Source organism: Pogona vitticeps, chromosome 3 (assembly GCF_051106095.1).
Source record: "Pogona vitticeps strain Pit_001003342236 chromosome 3, PviZW2.1, whole genome shotgun sequence".
NCBI classification, from domain to species: domain Eukaryota; kingdom Metazoa; phylum Chordata; class Lepidosauria; order Squamata; family Agamidae; genus Pogona; species Pogona vitticeps.
Window position 1 is genome coordinate 20545599 of NC_135785.1, and position 19478 is coordinate 20565076.

Genomic DNA, 19478 nt, shown 5'->3' on the forward strand with positions numbered 1-19478 from the left:
TCTGCATTATGGCAAATCTGCTTTACGATGATCTTTTTGCGATCACAATTTCGATCACAAAATGATGGTCTAAATGGGGGAATTTTGCTTTGCGAAGATCAGTTCCCTGCTTCAGGAACCAATTTTCGCTTTACGTTGTTCAAAGCAGCTGATTGTCGGGTTTTCAAAATGGCCACCGGGTGCTTAAAATGGCTCCCCATTGTGTTTAGGGACGGATTCCTCGCTATACAGGCAGCGAAAATGGCCGCTGTATGGAGGATTTTCACTGGACAGTGAGTTTTTACCCCATTGGAACACATTGAACAGGCTTCAATGGGGTTTTAAATTTCGTTTTACGATGTTTTCGCTTAACGCCGATTTTCCTGGAACGGATTATCGTTGTTAAGCGAGGCACCACTGTATTTGCAAAATTTGCTGCTTGAAAAACAACCTCTTGGTTGTTTTTCAGAATTGTCCCAGCCTGCCTGGCCACTGGCAGGGGGATGATGCGAGTTATCACTCAGCTGTTTGCCCCCTTCTGTTTCTGGCAGAAGGAGCCAATGGAACTGTGGGGCTGATCTTGTCTGCAAAGCTGAGTAGCTTCTTGATGTCTGCAGGTCTATTGACAGGGACAGTCTCTGAAAAGAGAAGATGGCATATGAGTAACTGCTAGTGTATAAGCATCCACATTACTGGGACCCTAGATGATCTACTCCACTGAATGCAGTTCATAAGGGCCTGAAAGATTCAAACCCATTCAAAGTGATAAGATATTCCTTCACTGTGTATCAGTTCCAAGCTGCAATCCTCTTCCCTCCATTTGTACTTTACATTGGGGGGAGGGTTATATACTGTCTTTTGGGAATAAATCAAGCTAAAGTGGGAATTGAACACCATTTTTTTTTTTTTTGGTCATGTTATTTTCCCATCCCCATCGAGTTACTGAGCCACTATTTCTTTTCTCTGCTTTTTGCTACACACACACCCGACAAATTTTTTTTTGTTGTTGCTTTTAGTGTCTCTTGCTAATCTCAGCTCATTCTCAGCTTTCGCCTTCCAAACTCCATTTCTTTGCTTCTTGACTGTACTCTTTTTTTGTGGCCTGGCCTTCCTTCTGCTTCCTATATGTTTCCCCATCCTTTTTTCCCAATTTTCAGGTCCTCTCAGAGCTTTCTGTGAAGCCACATTGGTCTTTTTTGCTGTCTTGTACCCTTTTTAAAAATTGGAATTGTTTATAGTTCTGCCTTTAGAATTTCCTTTCTAAGAAACTCCCACACATCTTGGACTCCTTGGATTCCTGCCATGGGACCTTATTCATCATTGTTCTGATTTTATTAAATCTGGGTTCCCTAAAATCCAGCATAGACATGCAGTTCCACTCTGCTTTGATTTCCTTTTTAATCAAGAACTCAGGTAGAACATGGTCACTTTCCCCCAGTGTTAACCTTACTCCCTCCTCTTCCCCCAAGTCATCTCTATTGTCAAAGATAGCTAATCCTCTAGTTTCTTCCTCCACTCTTTGCAAGAGAAAATTATCGGACATACAAGCCAGGAACTTCTTGGAAGGCCATATTTGGCAGAATTTGCCTCCCAAAAGATATCAGGGTAATTGAAATCTTCATTTCTACTACATTGTCTCTTTAAAATTCATGTGATTTGTTTTTCAAAGGCTTCATCCACATATTCTCCTTGATTGGGCAGTCATGGGAGATTTCATCTACTCTGTTGCTTTTATTTTTCAACCCATTTATATTAATTCAGGTGCTCTTGGTGGGACAATCCAACTCATTTCCTGTATTTCTGTGCAGAAGTGTGTATTTTTTGGCATATACTGGAACTCTGCGTCCCTTTCTATTCTTTCTCTTCCTTCTGAACAAATTGTAACCTTTAATTGCTCTATTCCGGTTATAGAAGTCATCCTACCAAGTTATTCTTCTGAAGTCATGTTTATCCTCCTGAACTAAGATTTCCAGTTCTTCTTGATTGTTTCCCATGTTCTTGGCATTCATATATACTGTATACACTGGAGAGTGTATGATTTGTGGCCTGCTTTCCTTTGCACATATTTATGAAGATTTTTATTGGGCTCATTAGAGCTACTCAGTCTGTTTTTCTTATTGTGCATAGGCTTTCATCTATCTTTACTGTGGGCATAGCCAGCCTCTGATGCTGTGGAGCTGCCTATAGCTGGGTTCCCTGGCACAAACTCCATAGGTTCAACTTCAGGGTGTAAATATATAGGTGCTTTATTGTGGTGCTACAGCCTTGCGAAATCCCTGCAAACTTGAAAGAAGCAGGTTGAGGGCATACATCAGTACTTGGGCACCCTCTCCCTTAATGGGACCCTCAGTTATCTTCACTGAGGGTCCCCATATTTCAATTCCACCAACATGAGACTTTGACTGGCTTAAAGAGGGTTTGTACTGTCCTTGATATGGATGCCAGCTGCCCATCCCTTCCCTTCTCCCTGGTTCTTGTGTTTCCTAGGGAGAAGGCTTGGGCGAGGCTCTGCTGACAGTTAGCAGTGGTCCTCTGGGTGAAGGAACATCACACAGCTCTTCTGGCTCCCTGAGGCAGCACCAGCTCCTTCTGGGCATCAACAGAGGTTCCTTCTACTCCTCCTTCTGTTGGCCAGCATTGTCTTAAAGCCCTGATTTCACTCCTTTTTTATCTGGCTTCTGGCTGCCTTAAGCAGATGTTCCTCATCAGGCTACTGCACCTTCACCAGGTGTAATTCTCTAATTCTTTCCCCCTTGCTTTGAAAACAACAGAAACAAAGGCTCAATATAAGAAACAACAATTTGAAAATGAATTAAACAGTTGGAAAAATAAACTACTACATGGACAACACTTGAGAAATATTGATGGAAAGTATGATATAAATTCAACATGGAGATTGCTAAAACAGGTGTCCATTAAGAAAGAAACCAAAGGCTTCCAAACCAATGTGATGAAAGCTAAGATCCAAGGAATGAGTGCTAACATGAAATGTTGACTCTGCCAAGAAAAAGATGAAACTGTCACACCTCATCTGTGAATGTCCAAAGATTGGACAAAAAGATTACAAAATTAGACACGATAGAGTGACAAAATTAGTGCACTGGTCATTATGCAAAAAATATAACTTGCAAACCTCCAAAACCCCATGGGAACATAAAGGAGAGAAAGTGTCAGAAAATGATGACATCAAGATCTTGTAGGATTTCCAGATCCAAACTGATAGACACCTTGTACATAACACATCAGACTTAGTAGTAATCAAACTGCGTCATTGACATTGCAATTCCAGGAGATTTCAGAGTTGAAGATAAAGAATTTAAAAAACTAGTGCACTGGACATGAAATTCTATTTCAAAATACTCAAATACTGGACAACACCAGCAATCATTACGTCAGACTGCACAGGGAAGCCATTGAAATCCACAAGCACCAGAAAAACTTCAACAAAAAAGAGGAAAGTTTGAAACTCAACAAAACTTGGCTCCCAGCTCTCAAAAATACAGCATGCAAAAGGTCACGAACTCTACCCAACCTCAAGGTCAAGGGGATCACTACCATCAACCACAGTGGCAGATAATCTCCTTATCAAAACAATACACCCACAACAAAACACACTAATCACCCATCCACAGAAAACAATACACTCACAACAATACACACTAATCATCCCAACTCACAGCCATAAATACTCCACGCCCTAGCCAAACTACACCAGAGCACAGTTTGCTGTCCTCTGAAGATGCTGGCCACAGAGACTGGCGAAACGTTAGGAAAAACCACCTTCAGAACACGGCCAAGAAGCCCGAAAAACCCACAACAACCAATTTAAAAAACGAACAAAATACATGCATACTACCTGTCATGCTCACATCATCATGTTTACCTAGGAAAATCTCTCTCCCCTTCCAATTCATTTTAAAGACCTCCTGATGAAGTTCTTCATGTTGTGGTAAAACACTTTCTTCCCAGTCCTTGTGAGATGCAACCCATCACTTGCCAGCAGTCCATCTTCCAGGAAGCATGGTCTGTGGTCCCAAAACCCAAATTCCTCACAACTGTACCACCTCCATATGCCAGTCATTCACCTGGATCATTTCCCTTTCCTTTTCTGTTCCTCTTCTTAGTACTAATGTGACAGGCAAGAAGATATCTGGGCATGCATACATTGTGTTGCTCTCAGGTACAAAGATAAAAATTGTACACACTTTGCAGTTCATCACCACAGAAATGTCTCTTCACCCCATGATCTCTGATACCTTTTAATTTTCTTCTGCTTACCCGGGAATGCCCTTTGCTTTGTCTTGTCTGCTTGAAGGATGCTGGACAATTTGACTGATATATAACTCTCTGCTTTTGTCTCCTTGGTCTCCCTTTTCCTTTTGTCTCTTCCTACAGTGAAGCCGTTCCTCACTACTCCTTCCCTGTAAAACTCCTGTTATCTCTCTCTCTCTCTCTCTGGTTGCTTGCTCCCTGGCGTCTGCCTCAGTTTTATTCCTCTGCTTTTCTCTCTTAGGAGCCAGCAAACAGAAAAGCTATTCTCTGAAGAGGATGTTCTTTTGGTGTAGGATCTTCACATAAGTAAAAAAAAAAGTGAACAAATTTGGTTCTGGCTCATACAGAGAGCCTACATGCCTAAATCAGCCTTTCCTTTTTCAGACTATCACTTTCATGTGATTAAAGCAATCGTGGGAGGGTTGAGGCGGCCACTTTCTCCTTTTTGCATGTGGAGATTGCATACTTTCATAATGTTGAATAGAATTATTCTCTCAGCAGTTTTTCTCATTCCATGAAAAGAATATTAACATATTATACAGGGGGGATTCATGTTTCAAGGTTACAGAGGGAACTGAAACCTTCGCCTGTTCGGTAATTTAATAGTATGTTGTATCAACACTTAAGGAGAGGAACTGGAGCAATGCTACCCCACTGCATTCCAGATTCTGTTGTCCTCCCACAAATGAATGACAGCCTGAAGTGGGGAGACTTCACTATCTGTGTAGGTTTTCCATGAGTCAGAACCAAGTTCTACGTGATGTGGAGAACCACCATGATAGCAGAGGCTGTCCAAAACCTCTCTTCCCCCCCCACCCCATGTGTAAGTGGGGTGAAGAACAGATGAATGAAAGGATTAAGAGATCCTCCTGCAATGCCCTTATAAACAACAGGACTTCCAGTGTGATAGATGCACGTGAGGAATTAAGTGTTATATGCCATCAACACTTTATGGTTATTCTAACAGGATTTTCAAGGTATGTGAGATGTTTAAGGAGTGTTTTACCTGTGCCACCACCCCCAATAAGAATCCACGGTGAGTAGAGATTTGAACTTTGGCCTCCCAAGTTCCAGTCCAATGTTGTGTCCATTACATCATACTGACTCTCTGAAGACATGAAGAGGAATGATTTCTTTGTGGCTGTTCTGGCTCCAAAACAGTCTTAAATCTAAAATTAATGGCAGCATATGATAACATACCATATTCCAATGAAATTAAGGGGATTGTTTTCAATTGTTGCAATTTTCTGGCATTTGGGGATGTGTGTGAATATAAAAAGTTCTTAATACAGCAAGTTAAATTGACATTTGTTGTTTATTAAGTACTTCAGTACTGCATCATTTGGAAATGTTGTGAGACATAGTTTGTAGGAATTCTACTGAGTTTTTGTAGCACTCCTGTGGAGTCTTGGAACTAATTCTCAGATAGCACAGCACAAAATTATACAATCTAAACGTGGGTCTGGAATATTTTTCTTCAAATTATTATGTTTTGAATAGATTCTCAATAACTTTTTCAGATGTAAGGAGTGTCTTCAAAAACTATAATATTGATCCTAGCAATTTCCTCTCCCCAGAAGTCCCTTTTCAGCAACAAGAGATATATTTCAGTAGCTCTTGTTTTACCCGTCGTTCTCAGCATCCAAGATAACATTCTTCACAGTACTAAATTATTGTCTGGTGGCAATATTCAAATTATACTTCGATTTGGCTGACAGGAGAAGAATCTGAAATTCTTTCTTGTCCCATCAGCACTTTTGTGAGTGTCCTGATTGACAAGAAAATGTTGGACTGCTGCCAGGGATATAAGCTCCTCATGATTTTTTTAAAAAGTGATCTTGGTAGAGTTCTCTCTGTATGGTAATGCCAAACTTTAAAAAGAGCTTTAAGGTCAGTACAATCCGTATTGAAAATTGTTCCATTTTACTTGTTTTGCTGAATCAGGGCAGGCAGACAGAGACAGCCTACATACATTAGTAAAGTTGTGCGTAGATCCCCTTATTCATTCTGTAGCAGGTTCAAAGCTTTGGAATGTACCCTAGTTTGTATGAAGCAATTTATAGTGAATCCAATTTCATTTGTGCACCAGTTCCAAGTCAATTTGTAAATGTATCCAGTCAATATACTGGAATACCAAAATAGCCATCACATTTTTGTGGTAGAGCCTAAAGAAGGGAGTAAACCTGCTAAAGGTCAAACAGTGAAGTTCTGGATTTGTGTACTAGGCACATTTTAAAATCTGTTTCAAGCCATCCCCCAAAAAATTAGTAGGCTGAAGTAAGCTGTGATCCTTACGTTTCAGTTTGTGTCCTGGGTTTGAATTCATTTCCAAATTCACTCTGCTTCATCCCCAAACTGAATCTAGCATCTCCATGTCAACCTGGGCCCCATACAAATAAGTTCAAGTCTATTCAATTAGTCTTGGCATTTATCCAAATCCAGTATATAGCCCTTTATATTAGCACAGTTCAAAAATTTTCAAGTATAGAATATGGAATATAATTTATTAAGGAATCAACATGTAATAAAGTCAGCTTGGAACTTACAAAGTAAATCATTGAAAGGGAAGTATTTCTCATTTTCTATGCATAATATGCAAAAGGGACGTGGTGGTGCTGCGAGTTAAACCGCAGAAGCCTTTGTGTGCTGCAGGGTCAGAAGACCAGCAGTCGTAAGATCAAATCCATGCAATGGAGTGAGCTCCCGTCACTTGTCCCAGCTCCTCGCCAACCTAGCAGTTCGAAAGCATGTAAATACAATTAGATAAATAGGGACCACCTCGGTGGGAAGGTAATAGCCTTCTGTGTCTAAGTCACGCTGGCCCTGTGACGACAAAATATTGTCTTCAGACAAACACTGGCTCTATGGCTTGGAAACGGGGATGAGCACTGGACCCTAGAGTCAGACACAACTGGACTAAAAGTCAAGGGGAACCTTTACCTTTACCTTATGCATAATATGTGTTAGAGGTAGGCAGATTTGAGGAATTTTGGACTACAACTCCCAAAATGCTATAGTCCCCCAAACCCCAACTCTGCCTAACTCTAATATGTATCCTTTTTACACACCCTCTTTCTGCCTCTTCAGTGTTTTGAAGTGCAATGTTAAATATATTAATTTAAGAATGTGTATACAGAACACTTTGTTTAAAACAATTGTTCTCCATACCCTATGTGGAAATCTAGCAAAACAAAGCAAGCTTTTTAATTAAAGCAATCCATCATAGACCAAGCTTGGAGCATAGAGTTATGCACGTCCATAATTTCTTTGGGATCATTATGGTCTGAATAGCTTCTCAACATATTGAAAAGTGCTGTGTGTCATCTATGAATGGCAGAGCATTTTCTGTTATGGTAGCTGGTGGATGCTTTTGCAATACAAAGCATCCTTTCAAGATGGCCTTTGGAGATACTCAATGCATTCCCCCCCCCTCAGTAAACTTGGCATAATGTATCTGAATACATGGAAACAAAATAACATGAGATGGGGTAGGAAGTAACAAAACATCCATATTAAATAATATTAGAAACACCCACCCAACTGGCCATCTTGTTTCACAATGGTTGGTAATTCAGCATACACAATGTGAAATTAAATGGACATGGCCAAACACGTGTACGAACAAGTACTCTAAAGGAGGTCAAAGATTAAAACTGCATTTTATGAGCAATTTAATGTATTTTTTTTAAAAAAAACAGTCTCAAGGACTTTGATCAGGAGTACAGGAAGGCTTAGATGGGGGCTGCTTTCAAAACTGCTTCCATTTTTTGGAACTTCCTAACAATAAGAGTCATTTGATGTCTCAGAAAGTGGTGGGTTCTCCATTGCAAGAAGGTTTAAAACAGGCTAGAAGGCCACCTGTAAAAAATCCTTTAGCTGGGACTTTCCTGCACTGGGTGCAGGATGGACTCTCTGACCTTTGTGGTCACTTCTGACTCTACAGACTCTAGGCTTAAAAACCCTTACCTTTCACAAATGCAGAATTATGTTTATTTTAGGGAATCCTTTTGTCAAATATTTCTAAGCTTGTGCATGACTCTAAACTCAAATTTATTAACTTGACCTAGTTGTTTGAGCTGATAAAGTCCACACCATTTCACTTTTGGGCGTAGGTGTGAAGGTCCCTGGAAAAGCAGACTCCCTGGAAAAGACCTTGATATTAGGAAAGTGTGAAGGCAAGAGGAGAAGGGGATGACAGAGGATGAGATGGCTGGACAGTGTCTGTGAAGCAACCAACATGAAATTGACACAACTACGGGAGGCAGTGGAAGATAGGAGGGCCTGGCGTGCTCTGGTCCATGGGGTCCCGAAGAGTCGGGCACGACTAAATGACTAGACAACGACGTGAAGATCAGTGACAATGCATAAGTAAAAAGAGTCCTACAAATGTATTTGTTAGTAATATTGGCCTTAATTCAGACTTCGTTTTGAAGTCTTTCAAGGGTGAAGGTCAATGACCAGAAACACTGTGGCAAACAATTACAAGCTCACCAGATATTGGCTGTTACTATCACATGGGAATTACTTTGGGTGAAGATTAGGTACTACTGTATCCAAAGCCCAGTCATTCCTTCAACATACCCTGGAACAGGAAGAAAAGAATATTAACCCTAGAAAAGATGATGAGGAAACGTTGATAGAAGGGAGGAAAGGAAGGAAATTAACATGTATCACCATCTCTTTTCCTTCAGTAGTTCTGGTGGAACTTTTGCCATGAGTTTCCCTCCCTGACCTATTAGGACTGATCTTTTAGCCCATCCACTGATCTATCCTAGTGGTTCCCAACCTTGAGTCCACAGCTGTTCTTGAGCTAAAACTCCCAGAAGCCTTCACCACCAGCCGTGCTGCCCAGGATTTCTGGGAGTTATAGCTCAAAAACATCTGGAGACTCATGGCTAGAAACCACTGATCTATACCCACTGACTTGGTAGGAAGCTCTATCTTCGTTGTTGTTCAGTCTTTAAGTTGTGCCCGACTCTTTGTGACCCCATGGACCAGAGCACGCCAGGCCCTCCTGTCTTCCACTGCCTCCCAAAGTTTGGTCATATTCATGTTGGTAGCTTCAGTGATACTGTCCAACCATCTTGTCCTCTGTCGATCCCTTCTCCTCTAGCTTTCACATTTTCCTAACGTCATGGTCTTTTCCAGGGAGTCTTCACTTCTCATGAGATGGCCAAAGTATTGGAGCCTCAGCTTCAGGATCTGTCCTTCCAGTGAATACTCAGAAGCTCTATCTATGATCATACAAATAGGAAGGCTGTGTAACTCATATGATTTATTTATTTATTTATTTATTTTTCTTCTTTGGATTACAATGTATTAAACTGGACCTCCTTTGTGTAAAACAAGTTGAGCATGCACAATTCTTATCCATCTCATGCCCCAAATTATTTTCTTTGGAAGCCTAAAGAAGACAAAGATAGAAATATTAAAATAATTGGAGATTCAGTAATATAAAGAAGAGGAAGGGTAAGAGAAATAATCATGCCAGTTCAGAGCAGAGTCGAACCAATTTCATATTACAGTCGTGCCTTAACCATTACCCCGCATTATGACAAATCTGCTTCACGACAATGTTTTAAATGTTTTTTTTCACTTTGCGAAGATCGGTTCCCTGCCCCGGGAACCTATTCTTTGCATTATGATGATCAAAACAGCTGATCATCAGGTTTTCAAAATGGCCACTGGGTGCTCAAAATAGCTCCCCGCTGTGGTTAGGGATGGATTCCTCGCTATACAGGCACTGAAAATGGCTGCCATATGGAGGATCTTCGCTGGACTTTGAGTTTTTAGCCCATTGGAACGCATTGAACGGTTTTCAATGCGCTTCAATGGGTTTTTTATTTTTGCTTTACGATGTTTTCACTCTACAGCGATTTCGCTGGAATGAATTAACGTCGTTAAGCAAGGCACCACTGTAATTCTAATTAGTGTTGATTCATTAACAGATGTACTCCATGTTCAGGAATGATATTGTAATAATTGCCAAATAGTAGAATCACCACATAACATCAGGAATGAACTATTCTCCTCACAAAGCTACCTTAAGAAGGTTATTTCAGTGGATAACCCTGTACTGATAGATGAAGTGAGCATTTTAAATCCCTTTCTGAAGCAAAAGTTGGAAAGAGCTGTGTCCATGCAGAGCTGAGTTTCCCAAAGGTCACAGCTAAAGAATGGATTGAAGGAGCCTTAGGAAGGGCTGTTTTTCTCTTCCGCACACAAATGATGCAGAGAGTGAGCCAGCAGGGTGTGAAACAGTTGGACTCTCACCAGCCAAAGAAAGCCTGCTTTGACAAACCTGAATGAACAGCAGCAATTCTTTCAAAATGCAAAAAAAATATTACATGCCTATTTGAACACTGAAGTAAGAAGGGCACATTTTCAGCATTTGTTAACTTCTTTCATCTGTGCTGTAAGGTCTGTAGATATTCAGCTGTAAGATAGAATCCACGTGATGGAGTGAGCGCGCATCGCTTGTCCCAGCTCCCACCAACCTAGCAGTTCAAAAGCATGCAAATGCAAATAGATAAATAGGGACCACCTCAGTGGGAAAGTAACAGTGTTCCGTGTCTAAGTCGCACTGGCCATGTGACCATGGAAGATTGTCTTCGGACAAATGCTGGCTCTACGGCTTGGAAACGGGGAGGAGCCCCCTAGAGTTGAACACGACTGGACAAAAATTGTCCTTTACCTTTACCTTCATCTGTGGCAGTTTTTACTGGATTGTTTCAAAGTTTGTCACAATTCAGGACTGGACATAATTCTATGTTCAGATAGATTCTGGACATCAACTTGCGCTTTATTGATTCAAGGGGTGCCATTTTTATAAACAATAGAAAGACGATGCTCCCAATGACCAGCCCCTTCATTTGTGTGTGTCTCGTGTGAAATTAAGGGGCAGCCCCATTTTCCTTTATAGGTCAAAGGAGGAGATAATGAGTGTCACAGTAGAGGTACACGAGCGTGCAATGCCTGAAATGGCCAGTTTCCCAAATGTCAGCAGCCAAACTTGGAAAACATACACTTTCATTTCTTGTGAAACTAACTATCTGCTATAAAGTCAGTTCTGAATTATAGAAATTCTGTTCAGGGATTTCCAGAAGTGGTTTACCATTTCCTTCTTGGGGGGTGGTGTCCTGCAACTGTGCAACTTGCCCAAGGAGGCAAAGGTTGGCTTTACTTATAGGGGGCACAGTGGGAGATCAAACTCCGCAGCCAGATCCCTAAACCACTGAGCTACCCAGCCAGCTCTTGTGAAATTATATCTTCCTTTACAGGCATCTAAATGGGTTACCAGGTTATTTGTTTCAAATAATCTGACATTTCAGTGCCAAAACCTGAGAACAGCAGGTGAGACTGTGTCATGTCACAACAGTTGGACCCTTTTGTAATAATTGCTAAATAATGGCCCAAGTCCTGTGTAGGTGATCACGGAACAAAAGGAAGGCCAATGAAGTGGGTGATCATAGACAATTAGGAAAGCAGTTAACCTTAGAGAAAGTACAAAGAAGTCAACCACAGATGTCTGAGCCAGCGGAGCCTAAAGGCAACGCCTTGAGAACTCTTTTATTAACTTAGCAAAAGTTACATCGTATGTTGTGAGAATTCAGATTGGATATTGGTTACCTAATTGCCACTAGGCCTGAGAAAGTCTTTGAACTTATGATCTAACTCTAAGGGAAAAGGCAGAATGAGTAGGTTACTCCGCCCACTGACAGCTACTGCTTCTCTGCCAGGAGAGTTTGCTCTCAGTGAAACAGATAACAACTAATAGCCTTGGGCATTAGCTTCCCATAGTTGCATAGTTATACTGGCGAAAGGGGAATAAGGCTAACTCAACAGCAAACTTGTCTCTCATGAATGAGTCACCATTGAGCTTCTTGGTTGTGCACCAAATCACATAGACTTGCAACAGCTGGTTTGGCCTATCTGATTAAGATGGCATGAGCGTTACTTGGCTTTCTATGCCCCAATCTTCCTCTGCACGTGCACACAAAATGTCAGCTAACATAACACCCAGAAAAAAGAGCATCTTGCAACTTACTCATCAGGCTGCTAGGGAAAAGTACTTCTGTCCTTTTATCCCACGCAAATCCTTGAGTGGGTATGTTTTGCAGTGTCTTGTTTCTGAGCTCATGAGAAGAGGAGAGTAGGAATAATAAGGAGATGTAGTAGGAAAGCTGCCAGAGTTTGCGCTGCCTCATCCATTCACAACAGCGAAAGATAGTGTGTGTATCTGTGTGTAGGACTGGTCTTTGGATGGGAGCTTCTCTCCTCCCCATGAATTTCTGTTCCCTCCTCCCTTTCCACTAGTAATAGCCGCTAAATCATGATTTGGAGGACATGGATGTGTATATGTGTGATCATGAAGGAAGGGGTCACACACATGGAAAGAGGATTTGTGTCTGTCTGTCTATGTATGTTTCACAGAAAGACCCTGCACCTGAATTTGTAACCATGTCGCTGCCTGTGACATAGAATATTCTGTTCTATCCTTGAGTGTTCTAATCAAAAGGGCTTCCTCTCTCAGGCTCAACTCCAAAGCAAAGTTAAGCTTGCTCAAATGCCCCCTAAGCAATGGGCTTATGCTTGCCAAACTCTGCATTGGATTTAGGCCTGAGAATATAATGTAAATGGAAAACAATTAGAGCTTAAAATTTAGTCCGTGTGCTTTCAAATGAACCACACTGAGAGGACAGATCATACAGGAGCTAATCCCACAGGAGGGAAGCCTGGCTTTTCTTCCATCTTCTCAATTAAATTTCAGGAATGAGCTCAGCATTTTGCTGGAGAAATCAAGAGAATAGAAAGCAAGTGCCTAAGAATGTGCCAGAGGAGATTCCCTTTGGGCAATATTAATGGATGCCCCAGGATATCAGTCCCAATGAGACACACCAACTTTTATATAATTTATTTCGAAAGCTGTAACAACTCAGAAATAACAAAAGCAGTAGTAGCAAAGGCATCAAGTTGACTGAAGCTTCTGCTGACCTGTTAGGACCACATTCCAGTGGAGGGTTATGTATACAGAAAGGCCATCACACAAGCAGTGTGATTGTCACATTATGTCAACTGTATATTATGAAGCCAGTTGTGTTATCAGCCATGTGTAATCACGGCATATACATGTGTATGATGGGCACCTTGCAAAACAGTGAGAGTGATGGCCCTTCCTCAGTTGTGTAACCCTACACAATTCTGCCCAAAATGTAGGCATCTGTTTGTTATATTTGGCACCCACATTTCTTCCCTAACAAGGTTTAGGGTCTAGATTAGGTGACTACAGTTCCATGGCCCTTCTTCCTTCACACTTTGTTCTCACAACCACTACCTGCAAGGTAATTCAGACTAAAACACGGTGACTGGTCCAAGGCCTCTGAATGAGCTTCATGACCAAGTAGCAATTTGAACCCAGGTTTCCTTGAGCCCAAACCCAAGCCGATAAAGGTTCATCCTCTGATTAAGAGGGAGGCACTTTTTTTGCCTTTCTGGTGACTCACAGTATACTTAAAGCACTCCTTCAGTATCACATTTCAAATGAAATAACTTTTCCCCTCTCGGTTTTCTCTGCTTTCTTGCTCTCACATCTGTACACAGTAACAGCAATACCATAGTATTGTCCTTATCTTGGGTTTGACTGACTCATCCATACACTTGAGGATCTTTTCTTGAGTCCTTCTCAGTCCTCTTCTGATTCTTGTCTGCACTTTCCATACATTAATTGACACATACATAAATTTGGCTTGTCAGAATGACTGTGGGAAAAGCTTGAAGCAGGACTATACCTCCTTCAGGAGCTGGCTTAGGTGGGCACATCCTTAGTAACAGCAATGGCCATTTAGACATTTCTCCATAGCTGATGCCAGAAGACAAAGCAATCTGTGCCAGATACTCTGCCCTGAATCTTCGAAAATGTCCTGGAGCTTATCCCACTGCCATGTTGAAATAAACCATGACTGCCAGTTCAGTTGGCTTCTCTACATGAAATGTGGGCAGAGCATCATCTTGTCCCTTTCCTTATGCTGCAGACTATCTTGGGCCATGCCTCGGATATGAGACATGTTTCTTTCCTGGACCACAGAATCCTACAGCCATGTATTACAATTTTAAACAGAGAAATCTTTCCCGTTTCTACTCCTGACTTTAAATATTGCAGCTCAAAAAGGATGTTACATTACATCCAAATCAGTCTCTGAGGTTTTTTAAGCTAAGAAATTATTCTTTTACCTGAACTTCTTTCCATTTATTTTATCCTGAACCATTAGGTGTAACTATCTGTACTTTTCATTTCTCATTACATGACTGTGGTGAAGATGGAGTGAGCCATAGCTGCCCTCTTCCTCTTAGAAATCAAGGAAAGTTTTCACTTTTCCATGAGAGAACCAAGAAAGAATGTGAGGAGAAGGAAGTTACATCAATATTTATACATATCAGGCTAGGCTGAAGGCAAGTCAGCACAGGCTAGAGTAAGTGAAGGACAGTCTAGGAAACCCAGTGAGGTCCTTCTCTATCTATTCCTTCTAATGTAAACAAATGACATCTTCATTGCAAGCTGAGTTGCACCAGTCGCCTCCAACGTACTTTACGTTTCAAGACAGTTTTGCCATACTACAGAAGATGAGATAAAAAGCCGGGGTTAAAGTATCATATAATTAGTATTGCTACTTTTCTACATGTTAATACAAGCAGTTTTCTTTTTTGGACAGCTCTTTATTTCCAAAAGTTGCCTATTTATCCAGATCAAACAGGAAATATTTTATTTTATTTTATTTATTCAACTTGTATGCTGCCCGCACTCTTCAAGAATGAAGGAAGCATCATTTTATTTGTGAAAAATGCCAGTCATACTGCATATACCTCGTATGCTGCTCTGCAACTCACTTTGTCATTGGCAAGGAAAACTTTGAGCGGTGTTCATTGAGGTCAATAGCTAATAATATTAACCATCAAATTATAATATACATATGTCTAATCGTCCTAATGAGATTGAAAATGCCATGATAAAATTGTATCAAATTGCTCTAACACATTTATTACTGTATTATGTGGGTGATCACAGAACAAAGGAAGGCCAATTGCCTTAGAGAGAGAACAAAGTAGTCAACAGCGAAAGTCCAAGCCAGCGGAGCCAACTGCCAATGCCCTGAGAGCTCTTTTATTGACTTAGCATGATTGCACAGTATGTTATAAGAGAAACAGATAGGATACTAATTACGTAATCATAACCAGGATTGGCTGAAATAACCCTTTGATCTTATGCTCTACTTCTAAGTGAAAGGGCAAAAATAAGGGGCTACCCTGCCTGCTGGCAGCTGCCGCATCCTGCCAGGAGTGTTTGCGCATCACTGGAACAGAATGCAGCTACAACCTTTAAGCAGAAGTTTCCCACAGTATTACATTTCGTTCCTTATTTAGCAATCTCCTGCTAAATAGATGCTGTTAAATGTCAAGGTACAAGCCTTCAATTCAAACATGAGCTAGGAGAAATAAGAATAGCCAGCAAATGAATGAATGAATGAATAATGAATAAATACATAAAATTCATTATGTATGTCACACTGCAACTGACGATGATACAAACTGTAGTCCACTACATCCTTGTGAATATGGCTGGAGAAGGATATTATTGGCTACATTGTGGTGGAAGAGGGAGATCCAGAAAAATTGGCTAAATACACTCTCCTTAATCTGTATCCATCCTATTAATTACAGTAGATAAGATAAAGGTAAAGGTAAAGGTTCCATTGACATTTAGTCCAGTCATGTCTGACTCTAGGGGGCGGTGCTCATCCCTGTTTCCAAGCCGTAGAGCCAGCGTGTGTCCATAGACAGTTTCTGTGGTCACGTGGCCAGCGCGACTAGACACGGAACACCATTACCTTACCACCGAGGTGGTCCCTATTTATCTATGTGCATTTTTATATGCTTTCAAACTGCTAGGTTGGCAGGAGCTGGGACAAGTGACAGGAGCTCACTCTGTTGCATGGATTCGATCTTACGACTGCTGATCTTCTGACCTTGCAGCACAGAGGTTTCTGCAGTTTGACCCGCAGTGCCACCACATCCCCATACTATTCTATTAATTACAAATTAGCAAATGAGATTCTCAGTATGGTGTAGTGGATACAGTGACTGACTACGACTCTGGAAAACAAGGTTCAAATCCCCACTTGGCCATGGAAATTCACTGGGGGAGGAAAATTGATAAAACCACTCCCTAAATATCTCACTTACCTTGAAAGCCCTATTAGGATCACTGTAATTTGGTTCCCACTTGACAACACAGAATAAGAAATGCAACAGATATCATTATTTCTTCACTATTATTTTACATCTATTTTAAAAAATTAAATTAAATACACCGTGAACTGCATTTCCTACACTGATATTGCTGTCATTCAGTCTGGAAATCACAAAACACAAGCATGCAACTACATTGCTAACATACCCTCCAGATCCATTTTGGCCAAGGCTTTACGTGAAAACTAATCATTAAATTATAATTTACTCCAGTTTTAAGGGTGAGTCAATGTCCATTTTTACTGGTGTCATTGTACTGAAAACAATTGAACTATCTCATCTAGGAGGTCAGTATATCTTACCTTATAGTTTTAACCTTGCCTTGTGAACACAATAAATTCCATGTGCTCATAAAGCAAGTCTGATGAAAGGCTAGTCATTGACGTACAGTTTTAATGCTCAGCAGTATAAACTTTGTCAGGGCAGAACATAGGTAAGAAAATGGTGTCATTCATTTATTATAACACCAAGTGAAATAGAAATGATAAAATACAAAAGGGAAGACAGGGAAATAAGGTGCTCAATACAGATAAGCTGAATCATTTGAAGTATTTCAAATTGACCAAAGACACTAATTTTATTTATTACATTGGGATTTTATTTATTAGCTCCATTCATAGCCCACATTTCCTCTAATGAACTTAAGATGACACGAATGTTTTTTTCTTTTCCTCACAACACCCTTGTGAGGCAGGGCAATGAGTGACTGGGAATTTTGCCTGTACATTTGATTGTGAGTGTTTTAGAAATGGTGGTATCTCTACTCTTTAATATCAACTCATTCATTCTTAGTTTCTGTACTGTGAGCCAACCACTGGACCCGATAATGACCTTTAAAACCCAGGGGCTTTCTGGATATTTTGGTCTCCATCCTCTACAGTCTCTTAGCATTGACCATACTGGTTTGGCATGATGGTAACTGAAGTCAGAAATATCTAGCTTCGATATGAAAATTTCCTTTCCCCTTTCTTAAATGATCTAGACTTTGGATTCTGGGTTCAGTTCCCATATGAGCTTGCCCAAATCTGATTAATCCCAGGCTTGTTCCACCTACAGTGTTACAAGTGACCTTCAGAAGTGGAAACCATGATCCTTCACTGTCAACCTTTAAACAGCTACCTAAGTTGCTGTTGCTCTGTTTGGTTTTCAGCTTGAAGTGATATTTGACCTGAGCGGGAGTGTTAGCTGCTTTTCTATAGTGTGATGCTGTTTAAAAGTGGTGAGATAATACTGGAAAAAAGTCAATCAATAAAAGCATCCTTTTGTATCCAATACGAATATCAACCATCTTGCAAAATTGTCTTTATGGATGGAAAGATGAGAGCTTTTAATAAAGATTAGCAAAATTTAAAAATTGCCTGTGGTGATACTGTAGAAATCCTGTTGCACAATTCTGTGCAAACAATGGTGATAATGATGTTATCAGCAGCAGCAAATCAAAACTGATTAAAAGAAAGATTCCACTGCTTAAAGGCAACTTTGGATTGCACCTGCCTTGTACATAATACTTGTACATAATACAGTAGATGCTGTCTAGGGGGCGGGGTATAAATCAAATGAATGAATGAACGAACGAACGAATGAACGACTGAAGGAAGGAAGGAAGGAAGGAAGGAAGGAAGGAAGGAAGGAAGGAAGGAAGGAAGGAATAAATAAATAAATAAATAAATAAATAAATAAATAAATAAATAAATAAATAAATAAATAATGAAGTGAAGTCAAGTGCACATTGACATCCCCAAAAGAAGCCTTAATCAGTGGTGATTTGACACTGATGATATCCTCACCATTACACATATGGAGTTCCGCAATAGGATTTTGGCCACTGTATGGTAACCTTAAGTTGTTATAAAGGAATGGGTCCCAACCTTGGGTCCCCAAGATGTTCTTGGATTATCACTCTCAAGAATCCTGGTCTGCACAGCTAGTGATAGAGGTTTCTGGGAGTTTTAGCTCAAGACCATCTGGGGGCCCTAGGTTGGGAACCACTGCTATAAAGCATGAAATATTGCTGGATTTCAAATACCAAGTGTTTTTTTTTTAAAAGAAACTTCTCAGATACACTCTCTGTTAAATACTGGCCTTAAATAACTTGAAAAAGAAAAGGAGGAGGAGAAGGAGGAGAAGGCCTAAAGCCAATTCTGACTTTTCAGGGTTTTCTGGATAGAGACTACTAAGAAGTGGTTTGCCATTCCCTTCTTCTGGTGGCACCCTGAGACTGTGCAGTTTGCCCAAAGCCACACAGGCTGGCTGTGCTTGCAGGAGGCACAGTAGGAAATGAAACTGCAAACCTCTGGCTCCAGAGCCATATACCTAAATCACCAAGCTATCCAGCCAGCTATTGATTAACTTAGGATGCCATATAGAAGGACTATTAGTGGCCTTTGTGATATCATTAGACTACTGTTCTCATAAACCACTACCCTTCCATATACCTACTTGGGTTAACAGAATCTGCAGTACAACATCACTAGGAAGGCCACAAGTTGCCTACCCTTGACTGATATTGACAAAAATATTAGGTAACTCTCAGAACATATTCAAGTATTAGGAGAATATTTCAAGACAAAATTCCCAGAGGAGAGAACTTTAAGAGAAATTTGATGGACCTTTTTCATTTGCTCTTTAATGGTAACAGAAACATCCTCACCTGAACCTGTGAAACCATGACAAGTTTTATATCATAAAAATCACCTCCTTACATAGAACACTGGAAATGAACAGCTTGCTTGAGAAGTGTTAAGCACTCAGTTAAATGCAACACTTGTCAAACTGTTCCTCACCTTGTCCGTGCTTTGATACCTTAGGCTCCATTCATCTGAAGGGATGGAAGCAAAGATCCTTATTTCAGGTTGTGGATGGTTTCTCCTGTAACTCTAAATTTCAAGCAGCAAATATTAGAAGGTGTCTAAAGACAAATGAAG

At 40.6% G+C, this 19478-nt stretch overlaps 1 long non-coding RNA gene across 1 annotated transcript in view; it reads right to left on the reverse strand.

The window, feature by feature from the left end:
- The window catches only part of LOC144587776 (uncharacterized), a 39249-nt gene extending 21663 nt beyond the window's left edge, over window positions 1-17586 (reverse strand). Inside the window, exon 1 of the long non-coding RNA XR_013542920.1 lies at window positions 4258-17586. This is a non-coding gene — a long non-coding RNA (uncharacterized LOC144587776). The remainder of the gene's footprint in view (window positions 1-4257) is intronic.
- Window positions 17587-19478: the final 1892 nt, after the last annotated feature.